Genomic DNA, 26,229 nt, shown 5'->3' with positions numbered 1-26,229 from the left:
CCCTATGTTCTCATAATTTATAGTAAGTAATCTTATTTGCAAAGCATGCCCTTACAGTTTTAAAAAACAAGTTAATTGACTTGCATAAAAATCAAACATGTCAAAGTTTTCCATCTCAACACAAACACCACATTGAGCAGCACAGTGCTACAATAGCCGTGATGCAGTCTGGGCTGTACCTATTGAGATGTTTCATAAACCAAAATGGAATCTTAAAAAGTGTGTCAGTTTTGCATACCTCCGTGTTGCTGAATTTAGGAGTCCTTTGCTCAACTAATTATACAATGTTTTATTTTTTTCCTTGTGTAAATAAACAAACTTGTGTCTGAATTTTGGCAAGGGGCACTAGAAGCCAATTAGGAGGTGTTCCCAATGTATTACAGTATTACAAACAAGATGCCTTTTCTTAGAAAGGCGAACACACCATGTTTCTTTTAATGAGTGTGAAAATATACCAGTTGCTTAATCACTAGCAACTTATAGTTATAAGCATAAGCTTATAACTGAGTCCTTTCTCAGGAATGGAAAACATAGCTTAGCTTCTTTACTAACAGATGACATTTTAATTTAAAAGTCCCCTTCTTGTCTGGAAGGGCCAAAACATCTGAATTATCCAGGTGAAAAATAAGAGGCAGAGGGGAAGGAGTGAGTGGGAAGGATTTTCTTATCCCAGTGGACTTCGTCTGCTGCTGATGAGTGGTGCAAGGACAGTGTGCCCCCTGCTTTGTGCCTGCAGTGCCATCCAACATCCCCCATCCTTTCCAGGACGGTTCATTCCCCCAGTCTTGTTGCACTTCAGTACATCACCAGACTGCACCGAAACTAGAACGCTGTTAAGTCACGGATGTTGAGTTGTAGGTTGTGCTTGCTGCATGTGTAGCTGTGGGCCGGAGCACAGCGGTGTCTCTGGAGGAGCAGGACCTGGGAAGCACAGTGACTCAGCTGCAGTTTCTTCCCATAGTCCTCTGCTGGGTCCAAACAGGGATGTGGCACTCACTTATTTTGAAAAGATAAAGCTCCTTCTATCTAGACAGCCTCGACAGATCGCAGTGTGCAGGCTCGTTGTGGAGCGATAGTCATATTAAGCTGGAGAAGAAACTGGATGGAACTAACAGCTCCTTATAGAGATCCTTTATCCTTGTATTTCTTGAAATGTTTGTCTAGAAATGCAAAGATCACTTGATTTATGGCTTGTTCTGCAATCTCCAAATCAGATGGCATTGCATTCAGCACAGTGAATCTGTCAGCCAGTTATTCCCTGCAGCCAGCGGAGGGGTGGAAGTTAGGCACAGTGACACATCGGCCGCTGGCCCCGGGCTGACAGCAGAACGTTACTTGTCAGCAGATAGAGGCCTGGAAGAATCCGGCCCATCGTGATTTTTAATCCTCCTCATAAATATAAAATAAGCCTTGGGAAAGCTCTCCAATGTTATTTAAAAATAGAAGAATGAGTGTTAGTGGTTTTATATGGATTACATAAATTACTGGTTTATTAGAAAAAGGGATAATTTTAAAAAGAGAGAATTTCCCTCAAAGGGAACATTTAATTTCTTTGGGTTACTTTGCAGATATTTTATTTTACATTTAAAATAATTAAATATTTTAAAGGATAATTTTTCCTTCTTTTTTCCTTTCTTTTTTGTAAAATAATGCTTTTCCTGCTTCAGAGCTACCCAGCCCCACACCAGCCGGCCTCCCCCTGCTCAGCACCAGGGCATGTGCCCTGCAGCCACGGCTCGGCAGGTCGTGCTGAGCGTTGCTCAGGAGGTGGAGGGAAGCAGAATATCTCCCTTCGCTTTGATTTTCATGGAAGGTCGGTCTTCAAAAATTGCTTTTTCTGTTTTTCTTTCAGCAATACATCTGAAAATGTTCAGGTTCAGATTCAGAGAATATGGTGAGGCTCTGATTGGGTAGCATACTTTCTTCTAAAACCAGCGCAAAAATCACGTTTTCTTGTAAAAATTCTTTGGTTTTTCGGTACCCAAAAGCGGAGGGGAAGAACTTCGCTCAAAACGAAAACATTTCAGCTTTCTGTCACTGAAAACCAAAAAAGTTGTCATTGAATTTTTTGTGGTGAAAGTAATAGTTTCTAATCTAGTCCTGAGATTTTCCAGGACATTTAGGGAATAGCAGGCTGTGCTCTGGATGGGGACACGGGAGGCCGGAGCTCAGTCCTCTGTGTTGTCGGAGGGCTTTGGTGCTCGAATGGGGTACAGCCATTGCCCTGGCAGGTGGCCGAGGGCTCTGCTGGAGTCAGTGTTGTCAGAATGCTTGGGGTGGAAGGGACCATGAAGCCCGTCTGGTTCCTGCCGCAGCTGGGGATGCCCCTATCCGAATCCTGCTGCCCCATCCAGCTTGGGGCCATCCTTGAGCACCTTCCTTGCGCTCTCCTCCTGCCCGCAGCTGTAGGCCCTGCTGGCAGTGCTGTGGGTGGCCAGCTGTACAGGCAGTTGTGCAGACGCAGAGCCGGCAGCCATGCCCAGCCGTGCTGTGCCGTGCAGCCCATCAGGCTCAGGGACACCGTTTGCACCAGTTGTTCACACGCAGTCTCCAGGCTGTCCACGAGGCGGCCGTGTGGTCAGTAGGCAGCCACATCCTTTGAGACGCTCCCACAGTCGTACATCAACTGCTTCTCTTCTGTAGAATGGGAACCATAGCCTTGGCTTGTTTGCTGTCCGTGGGTCATCAGGTCTCTGTGATGGGCTGTGCATGGGCTCCCTTGGCAAATCAGGTCTGTTGCGGAGCTGCAGAGACACGGCTGTTAAGGGCTCCCTGCTACTGCCACTAAAGAAAGAATACATACAGCCAAATGCTCCCTTTTGTTCAGGTTTTTGTAAGCACGTTACTGGGAAAGATCCTCAACTGCTGTAGAGTTGGCAGGCGTCCACCAAAATGAGAGCAGCTCTACCAGCTTACACCAACAGAGCAACTTGGAGGGGAAAAAAAAATCATGTAGGAATCCCTTTGTTAGCAGTTAGCATATTTTGTGTTTACAGCATTTTTAAAAGTTCTGTTAAAAATAAATTCCTGAAGATCTGGATAAATAAATAGTTGTACAGAAGAGTTCTCTGTAGCTATGAAGTTGCCAAAAATTATCAGTAATCCTCAGTCAGATGGAATGTACAGTTGGCAAGGGGATGGCAGGAAAAAGTCTTCACCAGTTCTGCCTTGTATTCCCATACAATGAGAGATGCCAAGATTTTCCATTAGTGTCTGTGATGCAGTTGAAGATGGGAGTGTTTGTCATTAAGGAGACCTTGCTTTAGTTAAATAGCCAATGAAGGGCTTAGTTCAGTTGCATATTTTTCCATCACTAGACATTGATTTCACACAAGTTGCTTTATTTTGCTAACAAAATTTGACCCTCTGCATTTAACTCAATTTAGGTCAAAACACAGAATATGCAAATGAAGAACCACAAGTCCAGCCCACTACTGATGTGGTTTTGAAGTCCTGAATAAAAATAAGAACTATTTACAGACTAGTCTGGGGCAATATAGGCCCTGAAACTGACAGCCAAGGACCTGGCAGCAGACGTATGTATTTAGTTAGGCTTTGACACTGCTAGGATTGATAATCTGGGGAGTTTGGGACAGTGACTACTGATTTTAAGGGTCTTTATTCCGAGTGATGAAATTCAGACAAATGAAGCTGGCATGTGCTCCCTGCTGTCTGGAGCTCTGCTCTGCTTTAGCTCTTTGTAGCAAAGCTTCATGCTCTTGGGGAACCCCCAGTCTCATTGACTCTGTGTATCTTGGCCCTTAGGCACAGTGCATGTAAGTGGATAATGGGCCAAGAGCTGGTTTTATTTAAAGCTGTGGAATTCCTGCTTGGTTAAGCAGCAATTCCACCTGTTGAGCCAAGAGCCAACTTTGGCCCAGGAGCTGAAATCCAAAGATCAGGGCATCCAGCATGCTCACGCCATGAGTCGCAGTCTGGCCTCCCACCTTTGTTTCAGAAGCACTGAACCCGCACCAGGCACACCATGAAGATGAAGTCAGAGTGGTAAGAAAAGGGAAAGCTGCTGACCTGGAGGTTCTCCATTCTGTTTTACTGGATTCAGCTCTAATAAATATACCTGCTAAATGTTCCACAGGTAGGTTTAGCCCTGAAGGCAGACGCCTGAGAACAGGAAAAAATGGAAACACTGGAAAAATTTGCCATCGTTAAGCTCCGTTCATCCTCAATTTTTCAGTGCTTTCCTGACCGTCAGAACATAAAGGCAATTCTGAACTATTTAAGCAGTAATACAGCTCCAAATTAAATTAATATCTACATTATAGCAGCTACTGACTGAGACTGTCAGAAGTTAGTTTTGCCCCAGAGAGAAGGTACAAAGAAAACAAAGGAGGGTCTTCAGTGTGAAATCAGATACTAACAGTCATGCAGAGCTGTGGAGATGAAATACAATCTAACCTTTTCATGTTTAGACTAAAACCTTTTCGTTTAACGTTACACTTAACGGAACAGCTTTAAACCAGCCACAAAGAAGTGACCTGACATGTTTTGACTATAGTAAGCATTGATTCCATGCCTATAAATTTTATAGTTGAATCAATTATACTCTTCCTTTATAGGATTAGAGAAAACGTTTCATTTTGAATGGATTTTTTTTTTATTCTTATGACAGAAAGGAACTGAAGGGAGAAACAAGGGAGCCGTGCTAAAACTTTTAAGAAAATGCCTGAAGTATTTTCTTCTAGAAGAATAGCTGTGTAGATAGAATATCTCAGCTTGTGGAAAGTTCCATGAGCACTGTGAAAAGATTTTTTATTTCCCATAAACTGAGAAAGGAAAGCTGTGGTCTTTCACTTTGCAGCGCAGTTAGGAGATGGCTCTTGCTGCAGGATGGAGGCCGTGCCACTCAGTGCTGGAGGGAAGGCCTGCGCTTTTCTTTCAGAAAGAGTGCATCAGGCTCTTGGGGGGGGCTGAGTTAAACCTGCAGCTCAGCCTCAAGCATCCTCGGGCAACTCGCTCTTCATCTGACACCACGACGTGTTCAGGTCCAGTACTGTGCTTTTCTAACGTGCCCATCAAATGGGCTTTTTAGTCTTTGGTGAGTCTGAACACAAATCCTAATTATCACCAACAGATGCAATTAGATGATGTCTGTGAAATGTGATATTCTCAGTGGTTTTGTTTGCTGAATGGTTTATATCGTAAAGTTTGGAGTATATTATACGCATGTTTCTGTGTATCCACACAACATTTTGCTTCAGGTCAATAGAATCTCATGTGTGACCCAAAGAAAACCATCATAGCAAGCAATAAATCTTCAGCCACAAGCAGTGAATGCTGGCAATACCTCTGAAAGCTCTACTGGCAGCTTGGAAACACTTGGCTTTTAGATGTAGGATACTGTGTTGTCTACTAACAAGTTTTTGCAGTGAAAATAACCTTGTGCAAGCAGGCATGCACTCAGCCTGGTGCCAGAGCCATGCCTACTGCTGGGAGCTGGGGACTGATGAAGTGCCTCCTGCCACCACCACCATCCCATGCCTGCAAGGCATCCCGGCGGTTGCACGGCGCATTTGCAGTCACTGCCCTCAGAACAGCACCAGTTCAGAGGAAAGCAAAATGTCCTCGCTCTGACCAGCTCGCCCCACCTGTAAGAGATCCTCTGAATCAGGGAAAAACCGTCCAGAGAGAACAGAGCAAAGGAGCCACTGGCTGCTCCTCTGTGGCTCCCAAAGGCCAAAGCTAAGATTGCCCGGGGCAAATGTCATCATTTTGAGTAATTGAGCGCAGTAGCTGATCAAGGTGGACTAATTTATGATGCTTGATTTTATAGGTCTCAATTAATTGTAGGTTTTCTTCCCTCCCAATTTCCCTAAGTACCTGACAAAATAGTGCCCAGGCACATTTCCATAAAATGAGAAGTGAGCAACTTGTTTAGAAGGACATGCTGGGAGTTTCACATCAGAAAGTCAGACATCCTTGAAACTTCTACAAACTGCTGATAGTGACTTCCACTGCATGCAGTTATTTGGGCTGCGTTTTACAGTAAATGATATTTAAAAAACTCTTTTCTGGCTTAAAATTGTGAAAAAATACTGCTCTGTCTTTGTTCCCTTTGCTGGAAACGTAGCACAGTGCAGTGTTGTCAGCGTTGTCCTGATAGCATGGAGCAGGAGAGCTGGGAGGGCGTGGGGCTTTCCTGAGCTCAGGCTGTGAACTGCGGTAAGGCAGTTCTGTCCAGGTGAAGATGGTGACGATGGATTCCTTCTGCAAGGAGCTGCATTTGACCCACAAATAGCACACCCTGCCCTGCTATCAATAGCCCAGTATGTGGAGCGATAACGTAACGTTTCCTTGATGGCTTTGTTTTGCTTTTATTTTTAGAATAGTAGCATTTACATAACAGTCTTGGTAGAGATTTAGGGTACAAAAAAACCCTAACGGAGGCTACAGCTATAAACCTCATGTGCTGTGTTTATAAAAGCCACTTTGATTCGGTGTTGTATAAAGTATGTATAAAAAGAAAAATCCATTACAACCAAGGGGATTTTCAATGAAGTATTAGCCTGGTAAGAGGGTTAACAAGATTCGTGCTTTTTTTCCCTTTCTTTCTATTTTTCAAACCATGGCACAGTTCAGTATAAGCAGTTAAAGCGCAGTTTTGGTGACACAGATTAAATCGTGCGGGCAAAAGTACTGCGGGGTTTCTGTAAAGACACAGATACAGTTCACTGATACATGTAAATAAGATTATACCCTTTCCCCTGTACTTGCATTAGCCAAGACAAGTATTAGACATCGTAATACAGAATGGTTATTCAGAGTTCACTAATTATGGCTTCGTATCTTTAAATGAGATTATAATATGGCCAGCTCTGGGTCCTGGTACAGCCTGACTGCGTTATGCTGTGACACTTGGAGGCAGCGGAAAAATAGCTGGAAAAAAACTTCACAGAATATTTCCATATTGAGTCGGTCAGTGCTTGTGTGTGTGCCCTGGGCAGGGGAGAAAATGGCTCTCATCATCCCAGTTATGAAGGGCTGCAGCAGAGCGGGCCGTGCCAGCTGGTGCTGGAGGTTGCCTGTCCTACGATGTCTGCACTTCAGTAGGCCTGCCCAGCCCGTGGCAGCCTTCACATGCCTGGGCAGACAAAGCTCCATCAAGGAGAGAATGCGGGCTGGGCTGATTTTGACTTTGTGCTTGGTTTTGCAGGGTGATGGCTAGCTGTCATTATCCTAGGAGCCTGCCGAGCCTCTGCTGCTCTTTCTCTTCTGCACCCACAACAGGTTTTGAATGCAGTGGCATCTCTGGTTTTGTGGTGGGCAGGAGAACAGAATGGAGGTGGTTGTGCTTTCCTTCCATTCCCTGTTGAGCTGCAGCCTCTCAGTGGCACCGCCACAGAAATCCCTTCGCTGCGCTGCAGTACAGGGCAGGCACAGAGGCACTCTGCACTCCCTGCTGCTCAGAGCTGTTCTACCAACCGGGTTTCACCCCAGAGCTGGCTGCATTTCAGCCATGAATGAAGCCACCCTTGTGCCCGATGCGTCTGTTTTGTTTTAATTCTGCAGAGCTCTTCGGAATCTTCTAGGATGAAAGGCGCTGTATGAGTGCAAGATTGTTGTTTTTATTTGGATTTGGAAATAGCCTTTCTGAAAATAGTAACTAGTAGATTAAATGCCAGGCCAGGATGAGGCAATACTGCTTTGTACACAGAGAGGATTATTAGAAATATTTCTTTAGAATGATACCCAGAATGTGAATTACTCAACTTGCCAGGTTACTTATGAAACAGAAAAAGTTACAGAAGGGCTTATGTAACATTGTTTTTCCAGAAAAATAGTTGGTGGTTTTTCCCAGCAGTTCCATCTGCTAAGTGGCCTAACGTCTTGCAAAACCCCCTCGCCACTTTTCCTCCCAGAACTTCTGTAAGTGGACAGTACAAAGCCACATCCATGCGTAACAAAGAGCAATCTCAGATGCTTTAAGTAGGCAATCGGATACAAGAACAAGCTTGGACTGTTTGATGGATGAGAAAGGTCAGTTTGTTTTTAACTTCCCTGCATATAAATCATCTATGAAAAAGTTTATTTTGCAGATGTCTTGAGCAGTACAAACAAGCGATACAAAGGTTAGTGATCTTCTCAAGGGCTGGGAGGAGAGGCAAGTGTGCCAAGGAGCTCCTCTAACTGCTGGTGGCCGCATCCTGCAGCAGAGCCCCACTGCAGCACTCTGCTGCAAGGCAGCAAAGGGAGCCTGCATCAACACGGAGCGGCTCTTGCAGCATCTCCTGGATATGGCAGCGCTCGTAGCACAGCAAACAGCACTCTGCTTTCAGAGAGGCTGCCTGGCACATTTAGTATTTGGGGCTGAGTTCTTCTAGGAATGTAATATTATTTATAACAGAGGGGAAAGGCTTGGTCAGCTCTGCCTGATAGCTTCTAGGCAAATAAAAGGTCTCTAGTGATACAAAGTAATGCTGTGCTACTATTTAGTCTGCCTAGTAGCACGTTCAGTTTTGGATACTGAGCTGACAGACCTCTTTCAGAGATGGATAATTCACCTCTTCAAAACAATGCTTCTTCGTGCTTTTTTTAACAGTGTTTTAAAACACACTACAGAACGACGACAACAAAGAAATTGTCCTCTCTTGGCCACCCAGCAAAGCTCTGAGTGGGTGTTTTATGTCGCTCCTTTAATGGCCATTTGTATTTTATGCCTTATTTTAAAAATGCATTTACAGATTTCTTTTTAATTAAATTTTATGGCTGAATTTACTGCTCATGAAAGTGAGTGATCAATCACACCGGCTGGAGTCAGGCGTAGTGGGGCAGGCGTTACGCAAACTTCGCTGCGTGGCTCTGCCAGGGCATGGCAGTCTTGACCTCTTTTACCCTGGAGAGCAGGCTGACCAGTCTTGTGACCGTCGTGGCACACGGCATAACTTTTTTGTCACGTGCTACTGAGGAAGAAATTTCCTTTGGAGTGTGAGTGGCTGTCATGGCTCTGTTGTTTCTGTTGCTGACATACATGGTACTGTGCTGGCACCGGGAGCCACAGGAGAATCCAGCCAGGGGCCTTGTGCTAGGCTCCCAAGAAAACAAAGAGTAGGCTGACCTTGCTGTCACTTGGAGAGGGTCTCAGGCTTCAGAACCTGAGTAGCTTCAAGGCTGAAAACAAACTTACTGCCTTTCGGAGGAGAGCCATCTTCTTGAAGTCACTTGTTGGCTGTGGAGGTCAAAAAACTTCAGAAACAGTGAGACAAGAAAGGTAACTGGCAAAGACTCAAATCAAGTAATTAGAAACTAGAAATCATTATATCACTAATCTGTCTATATTAAAGTATACATTAGAATGCTAATTAATAAAAAAGATGCCCTCGTTAGTCTTTACCTTTACCTCGTTAGTCTTTTCCTTGCGAATCTCATACTTCTGTGTGTTCAGAAGGATTCCTGACAAGTACTGGGCTGCTGATGACAACACGACCTGGAGCAATGATAGGAGTGGCTCCATTTCCAAAAGCCTGTAATGCCAGCACAGGGCCCAGTGATGCCCTTTGAGGAGGCGATGCACCTCCGCTGTCACAGCTGGAACACAGTTCTGTGGCACACTCAGAATCTTGCCCCAGCCCCACGCTGTGCTCCACTTTGTAGCCTTTTTCCAAGCAGGTTCCAAAACTACCAATACCTCAGCCATGGAGCGATGCTGGCTCTGAAAGATGCATGTCTGAGCTTTACTCCGTGTGAGTTTTGAAACCATAAAACTGACCACCACTTGTTCTTTGGCATTTTCTCTCACAGGCATCCCAAACACTTTTACTCTCTGCTAAGGAATCTAATCTTTGCGGTGACTGTCATAACAGAGCATTTCTAGAAAGCAAAATGCCCAGTGACAGCTGTTCCAGTCCTTCTCTTCCTATTTTTAGACAGCGCACGCATTCCTCAGCTGATATAATCTCAAGTGGCATTATTAGTTAAATTTAAATTTTTGATAGCTGGAGTTTGGCCCCAGCCCCATCACCAGCATATTTCTTTCTGATGTCTGTTATGTTTTTCTACACTAGGCCCTACACCTTCTATTGGCAGCTTTACCAGCCCTCTTACATAATGGCTTGGTTTGGGATGAAGACATTAGAGCAGTTATTTTCAGTTTTTCTGCTTAAAAATATATTTCTTGCTCTGTGGTTACAAAGTTAGACACATTTCTTAGGAGAAGGCAAATGGAGGTCAATAAATACTTGTAAACTGTTAGAAGAACTTGTTTTTTCTAAAAGAAATTATAATTCTGAGTCTGCTGCATCATCTCCTCAAACGTATTGCTGTAATAGATATAAATTACCATCCGAAGTCAGAAAGGTTTCTTACTGCTCTGGACAGAATGAAATGATGCTACAAGAGATGTTAACTGTGTATATAAATAATGCCTGTGCTGCTTGTCCAGAATTAGCCAAGCCTCACCCAGTTCATCTGACAATGCTATTTGTTGTTTGTTTTTTTCTCCCAGAGAAAAGTCTAATGAAAAGTCTGATGAAATGTCTAATGAAAAGACTAATGAGAGTCAATGTAGATTGAACGTAATGTTGTTTAATACTCTGGGGTCAGACCAACGAATGATGGTTGCTGAGAGATGTTTAGAAAATGAAAGCTAATCCTGTAACATCAGTATAATTGATAGGTGTTCTCCAGACAGCAGTCTGTGCTGGTACAGCAGTAGGTTGCACATGGAGTCAGCTTCTGCAGGGTGGTAGTCTGTAATGGGAATGGGAGTATGGACCAGACCTGCACTTCAAACCTGATACACTGAACAGAGTATCTTGAATTGCAAGACATGATATGGATCAGTGGCACTGGGATGCACTTACTGCCTTGTTTGCAGCACAGATTTTAGGCCCCTGCATAGAGAAGTGGCTGTTTACATGTGGAAAATGCAGCAGCGACTTTCTGACCACAAATAGGATTTCCAGTTAATGTTAGGCAGAGTAGGCATCTAAATAAATAGCAGTGTGGTTACTGTAAGTACATCTTTCATTACTATATATGTATTGTACCCACACTTCCCTTTTAAAAATCCAGCCTTAAAAGCCCTGATTGCTAGACAATATCTTCATTTCTAGGGCCGTATGTAATTGGCTTTCATATATTGCTTTGAATGCATCTATCTTGCAATGGTGAAGCTATAATCCATTTCACTCCATGCACTGCCTTTATTCATACCATGTTCTGCAAAAGACAATTGCTATGAAAATTGCTTATAAAGAATGTTCCACAAGCAAATGAAATGCAGGTTTAGTATGTTAAGGAAAGCTTTGATTAAGTGAAAAAGATTTTGTATGTTCTCTGCATGGAATTGCTAGGAGTTCTTACAACCATTCGTTGCAGAGCTCCGTAAAGATCCTTCCCCCGCTCCTCCTCCAGGCTGTCACTGGTGTAAACTCAGCATGCAATCTGATAAGTGAAGAAGAATGTTCATGAAAAATAACATTTGCTCGTTGGGAAAGTGTAAAGATAAGAAAATATTGACCTGCAATAGCACTGATGTCAAACTCAAGTGGCCCAATAGCTATTTCAAGTCAGCAGGTTTTGTTGACCCACAGACCTAATTATTTACACTCTCCAGGTATTTTGACCTATTTGAAGTAAATGGATCAGATTGAAGTAAATGGATCTGTGCCAATACACACCAGCTGCAGAACCAGGCGTTAGTTTTACACCCTGTTCTTAAACAATCTGATTCAAAACTGAAGTACAAGGATTCATGGAATTCAAGTAATTTCTGGATCCACATCCAAGAAAGCTTGGCCTCGTCCCTTCCCTAAACTTGCCCATCCATCATTATGAGCTTCAGCAGATGTCTTCAGAAAAAAATAGTTTGTGCCTTCAGAAAGGCAGTCACTGCAGTTTCACTCATTCCTGTCTACATAAAACATTGCTTATCGTGGCCCAGTCCTCTGCTGACTGACACTGGTGGCAATCTGCTGGAAGCTCACTCACCTGCTGAAAGGATCTTAGCTGCCGTGCAAAAAAAATGGAGAATCTTGCTAAAGACCTCAGCTAAGGAAGAACAAGGGAGCAAGAAACAGCAGCAAAGGGTAGTTAGACAGTGCAGCTAGAAACAGTGCTTACATTTTCTAACACTGGCTTAGTACCCCATGCACTGCAGTGCACAGCTGCAGTGAGGAGGATGAATTGAGCTGCAAGCTAAGTCCCTGGGAGCTCAGCATAAAGGAGCTAGCCAGACGATCAGGAACAGAACTGCTGGGGGAATCTGAAGAGCCCTGCTGCCAGGTTCTCAGTGCCTTTCTGGATTCCTTTTTTTTTTTTTAAACTTAACTGCAAAGCTGCCTCCAACATCTAGATACCATTTGTTTAACCCCTTAAGCAATAGTGCAGCTACAGAGAGTAAGTCGGGAGACACGTATCAGTATTAGTGCAGAGAACTGCAGCCATTCAACACGCATCAGTGGGCAGCACTGCAAAGCAGAGAGCACTGGATGACTTGCTGCAGGAAATCTGTAAGTTTTGATCATCACAATTCAATGCATTTTCCTCCAAGCAATCACAGCAGGGCAGATCAGAGCATGAGTGATCTACTGATTTAAAAACACATTTCTGGAGTCCACTCTTATTTTGCCCAGGCATTGCTAACATAAGCACAGCTGGGTACCCCTGAGGACATCAGTCTGAACTGCACAGTTCAGCCCATAAGAAAAGGGCTCAGCACAGAGTGATCAACAGTCAGGGGTTCCTGACTCAGTGTGACATGGGTGCTTTAAAAAAAGCAACTGGCACTCACTGCAACTGTCTGAAGTGTCATTTTTTCCATAGAGAAACAGCAGTTTATCAAAACAAACTCCTGAGATGGAAATACTTAATTTTAATTCAACGTTCTGATATTCAGGAAAGAATTTCATGTCAAAAACTGAGAAACGCAAAGAGTGAAAGAAATTGTTCCTTCTACCCACTTCAAAATAGTGAGTTGATAGCTGGGATGTTGCTTGGAACGTGAGATAACTGGCTTCTAATCCCACTGATTCAGAGATTTAAAGCTTATCCAGCAGCTTTACACTAACTGTTGCTCTAGAATTGTTAGCTTTTTGTTTTCTTCTCTGATTTTCACACAGAGAAATTCAGAGAGACTTAGTTTTGCTCTGCAAGCAATGCTTAAGAGTAGGTGCACTCTTAAGTAGGTGTATATTCAACAGCTCCACGAAATACAGTTCTTATTTTTTTGCCTGGATTTGTTTCTAAAGTGCTCCACAAAACTGTCAGGAAAAGTTTCTGCAGCCTTCCATCCCAGTTAGAGCTTTCATTATGTGTAGATCCAAAGTGCACTGAGATTTCTTCACAAAAGCAGAAGTAATTTTGATATGCTATGCAGGAAAAGCTAGAAACTAAGACTAGAAACTGTAAAATAATTCTATTATTTCAGAGTGATACTTCTATTTGTTGGCTTTCAACTCACAGCCATGTGTATGAGGAATTGGGTGTGCCAATCCCATTAACAATAATGGGAGCAGAGTGCTTAATTCTCCACATGCTATGCTGAAAATGTGCCCCCTTAAGAACACTGCGTGTGTAATTGATTTGGGCTATTTGTTTGAACTTGCCAAATGGATTTCTTGAATATTTGCAGCTAGTTTTGAAAGCACTCCCATCCTCAACCAGACACACACATTATTAAAGGATTTGATTTGACATTTAACAATTTTGTATATTAATATTCCCCTCTTTTTCCTAAATCAGCATAATCCTCCTAAATCCTGCCATCGTCATTACACCAAAAGAACAAGATGTTGCTGGTGTCACTGCGTTCCAGCACTGAATTTGGTATGAGCGTGGCTGATTGGGACAGATTTATATCCTGCTATTTCCTGAGCTGCAAGCAGGACCTTGCAGGTTCAGCTCTTTGAAAACATTCCCACAAACAATCTCACTTCATTACTTTGAAGGAAATGAATGCGGTGGCATCTGCTAGAGTGGTGATACTGCACAACACAGAAAGATATCTTCTGCCTCTCAGTACTGGCTAACTCAAACTGAACCCTGGGTCTCTAGTGACGGATCTCAGAGATGGTGAAAATTCATGTCATTGTGAGCTATCGTGGATTTCAGTTGCTTGTGGTGAGATGAGAGCAAGAAATTTAGTGTCAACTGATGCAGTGATTGATTGTTCTTCCTATAGCGGGTGTGAGCTGCAAAGCAGAGAGCCCAAAGTTTTGGTTTCTTTTCTAGTTTTTCCATGGACTTTTATAAGTGTTCATTCTATCTTGCAACTCTGAAGTGCAAAGTGCTTCTCTTGTAATCTCATTCTGTGATCACAAGCTATAAACTATGTTTTGCCATCCCGCCTCAGACTGAGCATTGCATCACTCAGCAGATCATCTCATTGCAATGAATTCGACTGCTCGGAAAATTAACCCTACGGCTTCACATCTGGGTGTGATGGAGTGACAGAATTCACTCATCAGCTGACTTCCTTATTCCAGTAGGCAGACTGAAGAATGAATGGTGGCTTTAATTTTAGAGTCACTAGCCAAAATGGCAAGGTCAGCGTAACAGGAGGATGTTGTAATTTGCTGCTGGCATCAACTAGCGGTAAGTTTCTACCCCAAAGGAGCAAGAGGAAGTAATGAAAGAATAGTGACTCAGAGGTGCGTCTCTGAGTCATGAACGCCCTGGGGATTATCTTCAAAACAGTGAGATTAACACTCAGCCCCTTGTTTGAGGCTGTGCCTAAAGTGATGAAGATTGATCTAACCATTCTGAGTCGTAATTGCTGTTGTACTGACTGAGATGAAAGCTAATCCCAAAGTGCAAACGTTGAGTGTAAGTGGTACAACTCAGTCAGCCTTTACCAGAGACATCTTGTGAGAGCTGAGAATACCAGAAGTTTTCCACAGGAGGCATATGACTCCAACTCTTGTCAGACACACTTCCAACCCAGGCTGAGGAGCTTGGAATAGGTTAATTTTTGTGTTGTTCAGCGTTGTTTGTAGTGTAATTCCTCAGCAAGTGAAACAAACACTAAACTGTATTTAGCTCCATCTGTATTTCTGAAGCATTTCATTCCAGTGTATCTCCTCTTACGTCGTTCAAGTGGTGTTTTCCAACCCAATTACATCTCTCCAGGTTGCATTCTATTGAGAAATGACAGAATTATCAGGGAACCATAAAATGGCTTGGGTTGGAAATGGAATAGAATATCTGATGTTCTAGAGGAAAACCTGTCTTTCCATTTTGTTCCTTAGCCATACTGCTCTGAGCTGTGTATGTCACCGAGCACATGGGGAGTTCTTTCCTCTTTGGCCTTAGTGCGTTCAGGCTGGAGATATCTTGTATATAAAAACATATATAAAAACAGCAGAAGTGACCACCATGCATATATTTGTGTGTGTGTGTGAAATACACCATACCACTCTTCACATTTTTGTTATGATTCATGGAAAGACCTTGGGTCTATGATTCACATACTTTAAAAATCGTTTCTGTTATGACCTTTATTTCCCTAATACTCTGACAGAACTTGCGGTCTCGGTAGTGTTTTGTAGTTTCCTCCCATTAAAATGTCTTTAGGGAAGTTGTGGTTGACGTTGCTGTATAGAAAAGGACTCTCAGTTACAATGACTAATAGTGTCACCTTTTTACTGCACTCAGCAAGACTGAGAAGGAGCACATTAGCAGCCCAAGTGTTAGTAAGGCTAGTGAGGACGAGCAGGCCAAAACTAGTAGCATCATCTTAGCTGTCTTTGCTCCCAAAGCACATGAATTAAGAATAAGAAAAGAATGAGGTAAGAGCTTGAAGTAGGTCTTTAACCAATCAAGAACATGCAGTACTTTTAATAAAATAGAGATGTTTTGTGTTCTTGCTGATAGTGTCAGGCACTAGCTGTTAATGTTGGAGCCTAAAAGAATGAATGTGACCATAAAGTTCACCCTTGGGGTAACAGCCTGGCTGGCCGGCCTGCTGGCCTCTATCCTCCTCTGCCTTCATGCACCCCCTGCCACAACTCAGCATAAACGTGACACTGGCAGCTTGAGGACAGCTAACGACATCGGTGTTGTGCTTACGTTGCTCCCTGCCCCTACTTTTATCAGATGCTCGGTCTCTGCTAGGGGGAAAGCAGGTTTCCCTTGCAAGCTAATGCTCCCGAGCCAGAACTTTTTTGTGACCCTGCTGGTATGTGAAAGAAGGACAGAAATACAAACAGGATTCAAACATTACTGAAGAGTGTCTGGGGATTCCTGTTCTGTAATTGCTGGAGAGACGGCACTTCTTGGGAGGTGACAGTTACATTGTCATACTCCATTCCACCCTCTCCAGGTTAAAATGCTGTATTGCAGTCTGCAAATGATTTTTGCTCTACAGTCTTACAGTTTTTATATTAGCTTGCAAGTTTCACTTCCAAGAAGCTTGAATTAGGGAGGAAAAAAGAGAACTCAGCACGATGGGTGCACACAAAGAACCCCTCTCTTGTACTTGAGCTGAGCACGGTGCCTCTGGCAGCAGCAGCACTGCAGAGCTGCCCCAGCCCCAGGGCAGCCCAGAGACCTCCCAGCCACCTCAGCTGGGCCAGCCGTGCTGCTGGCTCCAGGCTGTGCAGGGAGCAGGCCTGGCTGGGCACACCAGGGCAGCACGTGGACAGACAGGGTCTGGTCTGCTGTGTGAGGGGCAGCGGGCCCAGCAGCAGCGGCTGTGTTGGTTTTAGATCAGCGTGGTCATGTTAAGATTTTACTGTCCCTAAAAAGAGTGCATAGCCCATAATTACACGTCTGCAGGTCAGCTCTAGTAGGTGACTTCTGTGCAGGTCCCATAAGTGAGAATCATACAGTGCACTTATGAAAAAAATGGCTGAATTATACTTATTTATTCTGTGCAACTACAAACATCTGTGTAGAAAATAAATATGGATGCTGAAGAAAAAGCACACTTCGTCCTTTTTCACCCCTCCCCCCTTATTTTTAAAGGCAGGCCATGTGGTCAACATCTGGAATGTCTGTGGGAAATATTCAAATGAGCCCTAGTGGTGGCTGCCTCGTGCCAGGCTCCTGAAGTGGCAAGGAGGAGTGACAGCCAGCCACGGCCGCACGACCACATCCACATTCCGCTCGGCTTGTGCTGGGCTCGCCGCTGCTGTCCCGCAGGCCTGCGGCTCGGCCTGCCCCGCTCTCACGTCAGGGATGCTCTGCATGCCTGCGGTCACGTCTGCTCAAGGATCTCCACACTCAAGACCGCCCCATCTTTGGGAGAAGGGACTGGCCGTTGTTGCTGGCTCAGGCTTGGAAGGGTGACACGAACAACGTCAGCAGGATGCCATTTGTGAGGCAAAGCGACGAGAGTCACCCCAACTCGGTGTGAGCAAACCCCCGCTCCTTGGCAAGGTGAAGCCCTTCCCGGGGCGCTCCCTGTGTTTCCATCACTGAGGCAAGTCAGCGCTGTTTGCAGCACGAGGACTCAGCCCACAGCAGGGCACAACTGCAGCACCTGGGAGGCCGTGGCCCTGGAAGTGAGCGGCGGGCTGACAGAGCATGCGGCCTCAAGCTCGGGCTGCTGCTTTCTCCCCGAGCTCAATGTGCCAGCAGCACGGAGCACGGACTCCAGTTTGCCTTTCAGCAGCGCAGCCAGCTTGTAAAACCCAGCCACGCTCTGCTTGGCTTCAGTGGTTACAGGCCCAGCCAAACTGATCATCACAAGAATTTGAAAATCCATATGAAAAGCTAAGAGCTAACTTGCAAATTTAAATACAAAGCCTATACACTGAGCCTGAGCTTGAGTAAAAGCAGTAGAAAAATATTGCAAGGGAGAAAAATGTATTTATTTGCTGTTTTCTTGCCTTTAGCAGGAAGTCCTTGAGTAAAAGATGCATCTCACCTGGGAGGGGGCTGCAGTTGGTGTCAGGCAGCTTTGGTTGGTTGTTGTGCCCCATCACCGTCAGCCAACACGCACTGCTGAACTTCTGGAAGACTTCCGCAAAATCTGCCTTCTTTGCTAGACCCCGAAATGCAATGAAACTCAGCAGCTGCTCCCTCCTGACCTGACAAACCTTGTTTCTTTCCTTCCCAAGTAGCCAGGCATCTCGTAATTAAAGGCTGGATCGTGGCTGCCTTACTCACATCAGCAATTCATTACATCAGCCATCCCATTTGCCTTCATGCTGGGCTAATACTCTCCTATTAACTTCAATGGGAATAAACGTGTGAGCGACTTACCATCGTGAGCTACAGCCTGGTAAGGCGGCCCTGAGCACGTAGCGGTTTGTTCTGCGAGAGCCAGAGACCGAAGCGGCTGCGCGGCCGTCAGCTGAGCTCAGCGAGGTGGGAAGAGCCGCCCAGCGCTGTGCGCCGCGCAGCCGCGAGGTGCGCGCAGGGAGCCGCGCTCCCAGCCTCTCTGGCGCTCCGGGCTTGGCTCACAAACACACGCACGGTTTTGGGGAAGGAAAAAAAAAAAAAAGGTCCCTTACAGAATGAGGTTTTTCAGCGGCTCTATTGGCTCCTCTCCTTGGAGCAGTTTGAAACTTTTTGACAGCTTAGCAGCTCAGCGGCACGACCCTCCAGGGCCGGCGCACAGCGCGCTGCGGCTGCACGGGGACCGGGGCTCCGGGCCACAAAGGCCCCTTGTGACTCGGGGACGCGGGCACCCCGCGCGGCCGCCGGCGCCCTCTAGCGGCCGTGCACCGCCTGCACGGAGCCGCGCTGCGCGTGGTGCGAAGCAGCGTTGTGCCCTCGGCTTTCCTGCTAATTGACTCCAGCTGAGGATCTGGCCCGGCTTGTTCAAACAAATTAAAAACGATGCAAATCAGCCGCAAGTACTTGATGATTTCACTGTGCTAAGGGGAATACAACTATTTGGCACGGGGTGTGCTGTCAATGGGAGGATTGCGAAGCATTTTGCAAGCGCAGCACTTTGGAGGCGCAAAATGGCTTGCTTATGTTAGGGCTGATCAAAAATATTTTGTCAGAAACTGTTTTTCTGTGGAAAATTGACTGTCCAGAAAAGTCCATTTTTTCACAATGGAGATCTGCCTGTCAGGGAGGGAGGAACGCATTTCCCTCAAGAGCAATTCAGCCAAAACTTTAAGCTTCTGTTTACAAACTCGTAGTTTCTGGTGAAATTATTCTCTTCATTTTTGGATTTTTAAATAAAAAAGTTTACATTTCTGACCCGAGGAGGAATCATTTTCCATACAGGTCTATGAATTAACTCTCATAAAACCCCAGCCAGCAACACAAGCATAGTTTTCTTTTTATGGATGAGAAGCTGAGAAGCAAAGAGGTTAAGTGATTTGGCTCCAATCCCTACAGGCACCATTAAAAGCTCCTGGCTCCCAGTTCTGTGCTCAGAATGTTAGATCGCATGACATATCTTTGTGAGGCAGTTAAATGCTTTCAGGCTCCCTTGGATTTCAACGGGAGAATCAGTCAGTCTACCGAGAACAAAAAGGATGATAGAGTAGCATTGCCTCGGCTCACACAGCGAGTCCTCAGCAGAGACAGGGCTGGCGATTTTGACTCTCCCTTCTTCACAGTGCACATCTTGCAGCCTTGCTTCACATGCAGAAAGCTGGCATGTCCTTCAGGGCCATCTGGACAGATTGATGCCTTGGGATCCAGCAGCAGTGGCCATCCCATAGACAGTGCTGTCTGCTCTGGGTTCAGAATCTTGTTGATCCTTGTAACTGAGAGGTGGAACCGTTCTGTCTTACTGTGCGTTTGTCAGTGATGGTCAGAAGATCGTGTAGGCTGATGGGATGATGACAGTGTCAGTTGTCTCTGGGTTGAGCACGTGATTAGTGGATGAAGCTCTTTGTCCAATTCTGATACTTTCAGGCTGTCTAAAAATGGTTAAATCATAACATTTCCTTGTACCTCGGTTTTCATGCATCCTTGGAAAGTGTTTCCAAACATCATGAGAGAGCAAGTTCTTACTAATATGTATGGTATTTAGCTGGGCAGAAACTTAGGTTGACCACACCGTTTTTTTTTCATGTACTCTCCAGCATTACAAAAGGAGAGATTGGGAACCTGCACTCTGTGCTTGCACCTCCAGCTCCAGAGGGGTAGGAGCTCACTGTCATCAGGATCAGAATTGGTAGGGACCTGTTTGTTAGTGATTGCTGGGATTTCCACAAGGATGCATGTCCTCTGAGGTATTTTGGAAACTGGGTCACTTTGCTGACTGAGTATCTCACTGTGAGCAGCCAAGACGGAAAATGTTACTTATGTCCTTTTGTACATCGGAAAACACAGCATTTGTTCCTGGGTGGTGCAGATCCTCCCACTCAAGCAGTTGTGAATGTTAATATTCTTACATTGAGCCATTATTGTCTCTGTTCACATCGGTTTAGTTTAGGACATGTCATCCCTCCCCTTGACATTTTTCTTCCTTTCTGGACCAGAATCTGGATCTACCTGGTTGAGGAACCAGGTTAAATCAGACTGTTACTCTGTGTTACGCTGAATTACTGGGTTGTATTTCTAGTAAATCTTCCCACTTTGCCATTCAAGTTGTTTGCAAACTATCCAGAGCAAGGGGATTTTTCTGCAAATAGCTGCCGTAACGATGATGCTGAGCAGCTGTACTCACGTGGTTATCACACCTGGATCTGCCTGCTTGGCAGGAGCTGTGCAGGAAGCCCTGCATCCAGTTCAGAGGCCAGTGACCAGCGTACACCTTTTATCATAGGAGCCAGTATAAAGGAGCCACAATTTTTTTTTAACTTTTCCACTTCAACCAAGGATTGTTTTAAAAATGCAGTTATAAAAATGTGATTTTTTGGTAAATTTCAGAACAAAGAGCTTCAGGAGTGCTTGCATCCTGCCCCACTCACCTCACACAGGTGCTGAGGCCAGGGCCGTGGCTGGCTGAGGCTGAGCTCACTGGCCTTGGTGTCACTTCCAGCCCCTCATCCCTCAAGGAGCAGCTGGCCCAGTTAACTCAAATGCCTGGGAGCCCGGCAAGTCTTGTTCTGGCAGCTTTACTGTTTGCTTCCTTTTCTATGATAGTGTGAGATAAAAAAGGTAGGCTACTAATGCTAGTCTTTTCTTTCCACTGTTGTCTGAAATATAGCCATAGCCAACTTGCAGTCTAAATCAATGGATTTATTTTTGAGAGACAAAGGGAATGACTTATGCAGTAGCTTGACAAGAAGGCTGGAAATGGAGCTCGTCTGCTGAACCACTGATCCCTCACCTACTGAACCAGACTTAAAAATGTGTAATGCATATTCACCTCTCTTGGAAGTGGGAGCTTCAGAGTCTTTGTATTTAATTCAAACAGGTTTTATGTCTTTCTGTACTGTGTTAATGGGTAGCTAGATGAATATATGTTTCTAATTCCTGGTATTTCTTGTTATTGTAAGCAGTGGTCTTCCTGTTGGTACCACCTAGTTTGTCCCCTGCATTAGAGGCTTGAATGATTTATTGTACTCAAATTACTTTGTCAAATCAACACACATTTGGTAATTTCCAGCTGGAGCTGATCTCCTTCCCAGCTTGGACAGCAAGCAAGGGAACATTTTGATCTGAACATGCTTGTAGATGAATCTGGGATTCGTATCTAACCATGGCAGTAGCGCAGCATAGGCAATGTAAGACATATCTTACAGGTTACAGAAAATTCTTTAGAAAGCCAATGCCCTTGTTTTCAGTCAGTCTTTTAAAAAGGAAAATAGTCAAGATACATTTTGTTTTCCCTGAGACAAAGGAAATGCAGACACTTTGAGTTACAGCAATATGAAGTAATTAGTTGGTAGTCATTAGCAGGAAATTAATGTAACACATAGTGGTGTGCATCACTAAAATAATCTGCAAACATAACCTTCATAATCCCTCTTTCAAAGACACATGGAGGCAGAATTAGTTTAAAATAGACTATGCTGTGTCTTGTCCAAGAGCCTGCAGTAAGTCAATGACAGATGCAACATGAACCCAGGCTTTCTCAGCCCTCTTACTGTGCACCCAGTTCCCCTCTGTGGTACAGTGGCTTGGTTCTGGGCTTCCTGTCCTGGCCAGGTGCTGCCAGGTCGAGGTGGTAACCTGTACTGAGAGGAGCTGGGAATTGCTGAGACGTATGTTGGGATCTGGTACCCTTGATTCTTTCCGTTTTTTGCCATTCTTCTGTCTCTACAAAGAGGGGCCTCGCCATCTCACAATAAGACAAATGCAAGAAGAAAAAAAGTGCATCCCACAAACTGTATTGCAAACGTTTGGAGCTTTAGAGTCAGGAACAGGAAATGCATCCAGGTTTCCAGTCTCTTTTTTTCAGTATCCTTTGTGATGGTTACTGCTCGTATCTAAAAAGAAGCTGTGCAAATGGCCAGAGTTCTTGTGAAAAGAGTTCCCTGAGACCTGCGTGGTGTCGCAGTGCTTGGCATTGCCTGAGCATGGATTCCCAGGAACTCAGTGAAGTTCACTTGCATCAAAAGCAGTTTGGGTCCCAGATGCACTCTGATTTGTTTAAGGTGCTTGGCAACATCGTAATGAGCAGCTTTATAAATAACTCAGTATTATTATCTTTATGTCTTAGTAGTAATATTGTTGTTTTTATGGTACTGTAATGTTTATTATGGCTATTTTATGGTGTAATTTGATTAGAGTGTTACCCTAATGTCACATAGAAAAGGGGAGGGCATTCCTGTCATACCTCTGAACACTAACTCTTCTGTTTTCATCTGAGGAACCCAAAGGCCTTTGGCGATCATTAATTGTCCCACACTATATAAGTAAACTCAAGCACAGAGAACTTAAATGATTCCCCCAAGCCCACACAACAAGCCAGTGGCAAAGCTGAGAGTTGGACCTGACTCCCTGACGTCTGCGTTAACCACTAGGAAACATTCCCGTCACAGCAGCAGCAGGTATAATAGAAATGAAGATTGCCACTTCGCAGATTTGTAGGTCAGTTGTAATGAGAACACTCAATGTTTTATAAACCCTTTAGGTTTCCTGTTTAGGACTTGATCAAACCATAAACTGCTCGTTTAAATAAGCTCCAAAAACAAAATGTACTAGAAAGCTGAGGAGTAAGGAGACAACATCCAACAGCAAACTTATGTTTATTGCTCATTTGCTTTCCTTGCTGGGATGATGCCGTGTACTTAGATTAAATATGCAGAGCCAAATTTATCCCTAGGGTGTAATTTTTTTGGACTCTGTATGACACCAGGGTGAATTTGGCACATTTACACTCAAAATTAATATGGGTTTTACGAATATTTGGAACGGTGTCAAAATGTTGTGGGTTAAATTCTGTTCTCAGTTCCACCAGTGCTAACCCAGGCTAACTCCGTTCTGATCTCACACTGGATTTACAGCAATGTAATTCCACTGGGTCGGCGTTCAGCTGGTGTGAATTAGTTTATCTGCACTGGAATGCAGGCAGCTCAGCTGCTTTACACCAGCTAAGAATCTGACCCATATTTAAGTAGAATTACTCCTAAAATACACAATGGCAAATGCACCGGGAGTTGGGTCCGCTGTGCCCTTAATTTGCACCGAGGAAATGCGACTGAAGCTGTTCCTGCAGCTCTGCCACGCACGCTGCTGTCACAAACCTGAACCTGACCCCGCTCAGCCTTCGGATGGATGCTTTGTAAGTTTTCAAATAATGCTGCAGTAAGTGTTACACATGCTGTGTGTGAGTAAATCATCCCAAACCGCTGCAAATCATCGTCTGTTCTCTTGTTTCAAAGCAGAGATTGGGAAGTGCTTGGTGATATTTGGGTTCAGTTCAGATATTCCAAAGCTTGGATGGATGGATTGTTTCGATTCTTTCTTTGAACTCCTTTCCCACCCCTGCTAAAAGAAACAGACAGATCTGCTCAGCTAAGCGACAGACAAGTTGGAGACAATGCGGCACTGCCCTCCCAGTACCACCCCCCACATGCCAAATTTGCAGACATCTGCTAGCTGGAGCACAACTCCGCGGTAATAAAGAAGTGCTGGCATTCATGTGATGTACTGCCTTTAGCATTCACAAATGACTGAAATTAACCTCTGTTCTATGGGCCTTAGCTTGGTTTACGACTGGGGGTCTTTTGTTTTATACCACCATACAGAGGTGCCTTTGCCATGCTAAAGATTTAACTAAATTATAATGAATGATCCTCACCAGCACTGTGCCCCTAATTAGAACAAGTTGCACAGACATATTGTCTCCTTGATTTCCTCTGTTACATTTCTCTCACTCTCTTTCTCTGCCTGAGACACATGGGTCCCATTAAACATTTTAGCATTTAATGTGGTTCCCTTAAATGACTTCTCAAGTTTTCAAGTTCCATTTAGAATTGTATGTTACTCTCCTGACTGTGGTTTTGATTTTGTTATGTTTCATGAGTGCAGCCAAAGCTGTTGCTCTTCTTCCCCCTCTAGTGGGGAGTGCCTCAGGTCTGGGTAAGCCTGCGTGGAAGTGCAGCATGACATCAGCTTACACGTTTTGTAACGTTCACACAAATCTCTTCGCTTGTGTATGAAATAAGGGCTGGAGAAATAGCTCCTCGTGGCTGATTTCTGCATGGTGAAGTGTTTCTTCAGTACAGTACAGTTGATCTGTTAAAGAAGACAAAGCATCTGTTGAGTTGGTTTATTAATTGTATATTTCTATCTATTATGACTGTTCCTGTAAGGCATAAAGCTTCTTGTTCAGTCTTTAGGTATTTCCAACCTAAAGGGAGATGACTGACAAAAGGCCTTCATTTCATAGTGCATAGCACGCGTTATCCCCCTTGCACGTACCGCCTCACAGACGGAGTGCTGAAGGACAGAGGCTGCTGTGATGTGTTGTCTGTGACGCGCTTCCTCAGCAGCAGCTGCAATGAGAATACCAAACTGTCCTTTGGTCTCTGCCCCAGCTTTCCAAGAGTACCAAGTCAAGTTCACGGCCTGGACCCTAATCCTTGAGGTATTTTGTGGCCTGGGCCCAAGGTGTCTCATAAGGTTTGTCTGCCTGACTCAGAGCTTGTCTGTGCCACTGTAGTTATCCCATTTCAGATCTCTCTGGGTAATTCTTTTGGAATAAAAATGCCTGGTTTCCCCCACTCTTTCCTACTCAGCGTTTGCGCTTTTGATTTGGCATATACCTATTTAACAGAAAAGGCATTTTTATACCAAAACAAGCACCTCTTCCTAGTGTCATAACACTAAAAAATATGATAATGAAATGACTTCAATAGCATTTTTAAATGTATGTTTTCTGTCCGAGGCAAGGCCTTTCCATAGTCACCAAGGAAATCTATTACAAAAGCAAGCTGTAAACTGGATTTCCCAGCTCCTCATTACCCAAGCAGCTTCATCTCAATGACATGCATCTTTAAAGTGATTTACTTTTTCAGTACCAGATTGATTCTGGTCACTAAACTACGGCAAGAGCTGTGAATCTGAAAGCTTGTTCCGTCCTGCTGAAGGAATGCAAACTGTGGTCCGCATGCTGCTGCCGCAGTATTTCAGTGGCGGAATCTGACATGCCTTCACAGAAGCACTAGGACTAATTCCACTGGCAATGCATTGGCTTCTTAGACCCTTCAGACATGAAATCAAGATTTCCTTAAGACAGCTTACCAACATTATTTGTTCTTTAGGTAATTCTTAAAAGTTTCCGTGATGTATTGTCTTCCAGGCTTAAGCCACAAGAAGCTTGACATTTATCTCTGGAGCTGAGCTTTTGGTTTCATTAGCAGTTAAGCCTTCGTCTGGAGTTCTGCAGAGTCCTGCAGTGGGTAACTCCACTTGTTAGTAACGTTAGCAGATTTGGGAGTCCTCAAATGCGTCTGTGGATAATCGTGTTTCAACCTTGTGTTCTTTATTATAATCCACTGTCTGATAATGGGTGACAGGGGAGATAAGAGGAGGAAATGCGCCAGGAAGATTTCATTCCATCTTGTGCAGCCTACCTGCCACTGCTGTTTCCTCTTAGGTGCTGGCTGACTTGGCACCCTTTGCTTTAAAACAGAGAAAGCCACAATTGATGGCAGGCTGTTGTATTGCTTTCTTACAGGCACTCACAGAGACTTTCAGATTGCTGTAAGGAGATATCACGGCCCTAGGAGCTGCTTTCTGGAATCATTCTTCTTGCAGTAGTGCAAATGGACAGCTTTTGTTTCTGTCACAGCAGCAATCACTGTTTAAATTAGAGAACTCTTTGAAATTTCCTTTGACAGAGCAGTTTTCTGCTGATAAATGCAGTTTTGTTGACGTCGAAATGCTTCTCCAGGGAGGGCATCGCTTCGGCCGAATTTTCCATGAGAAAGAAAAAGGAGCATCTCAGCTTTATTGAAGGGAAAT

The sequence above is a fragment of the Tympanuchus pallidicinctus genome, unplaced genomic scaffold (genome assembly GCF_026119805.1).
Source record: "Tympanuchus pallidicinctus isolate F22 unplaced genomic scaffold, pur_lepc_1.0 scaffold23, whole genome shotgun sequence".
Lineage (NCBI taxonomy): Eukaryota > Metazoa > Chordata > Aves > Galliformes > Phasianidae > Tympanuchus > Tympanuchus pallidicinctus.
Note: the sequence above shows the minus strand (reverse complement) of the source record.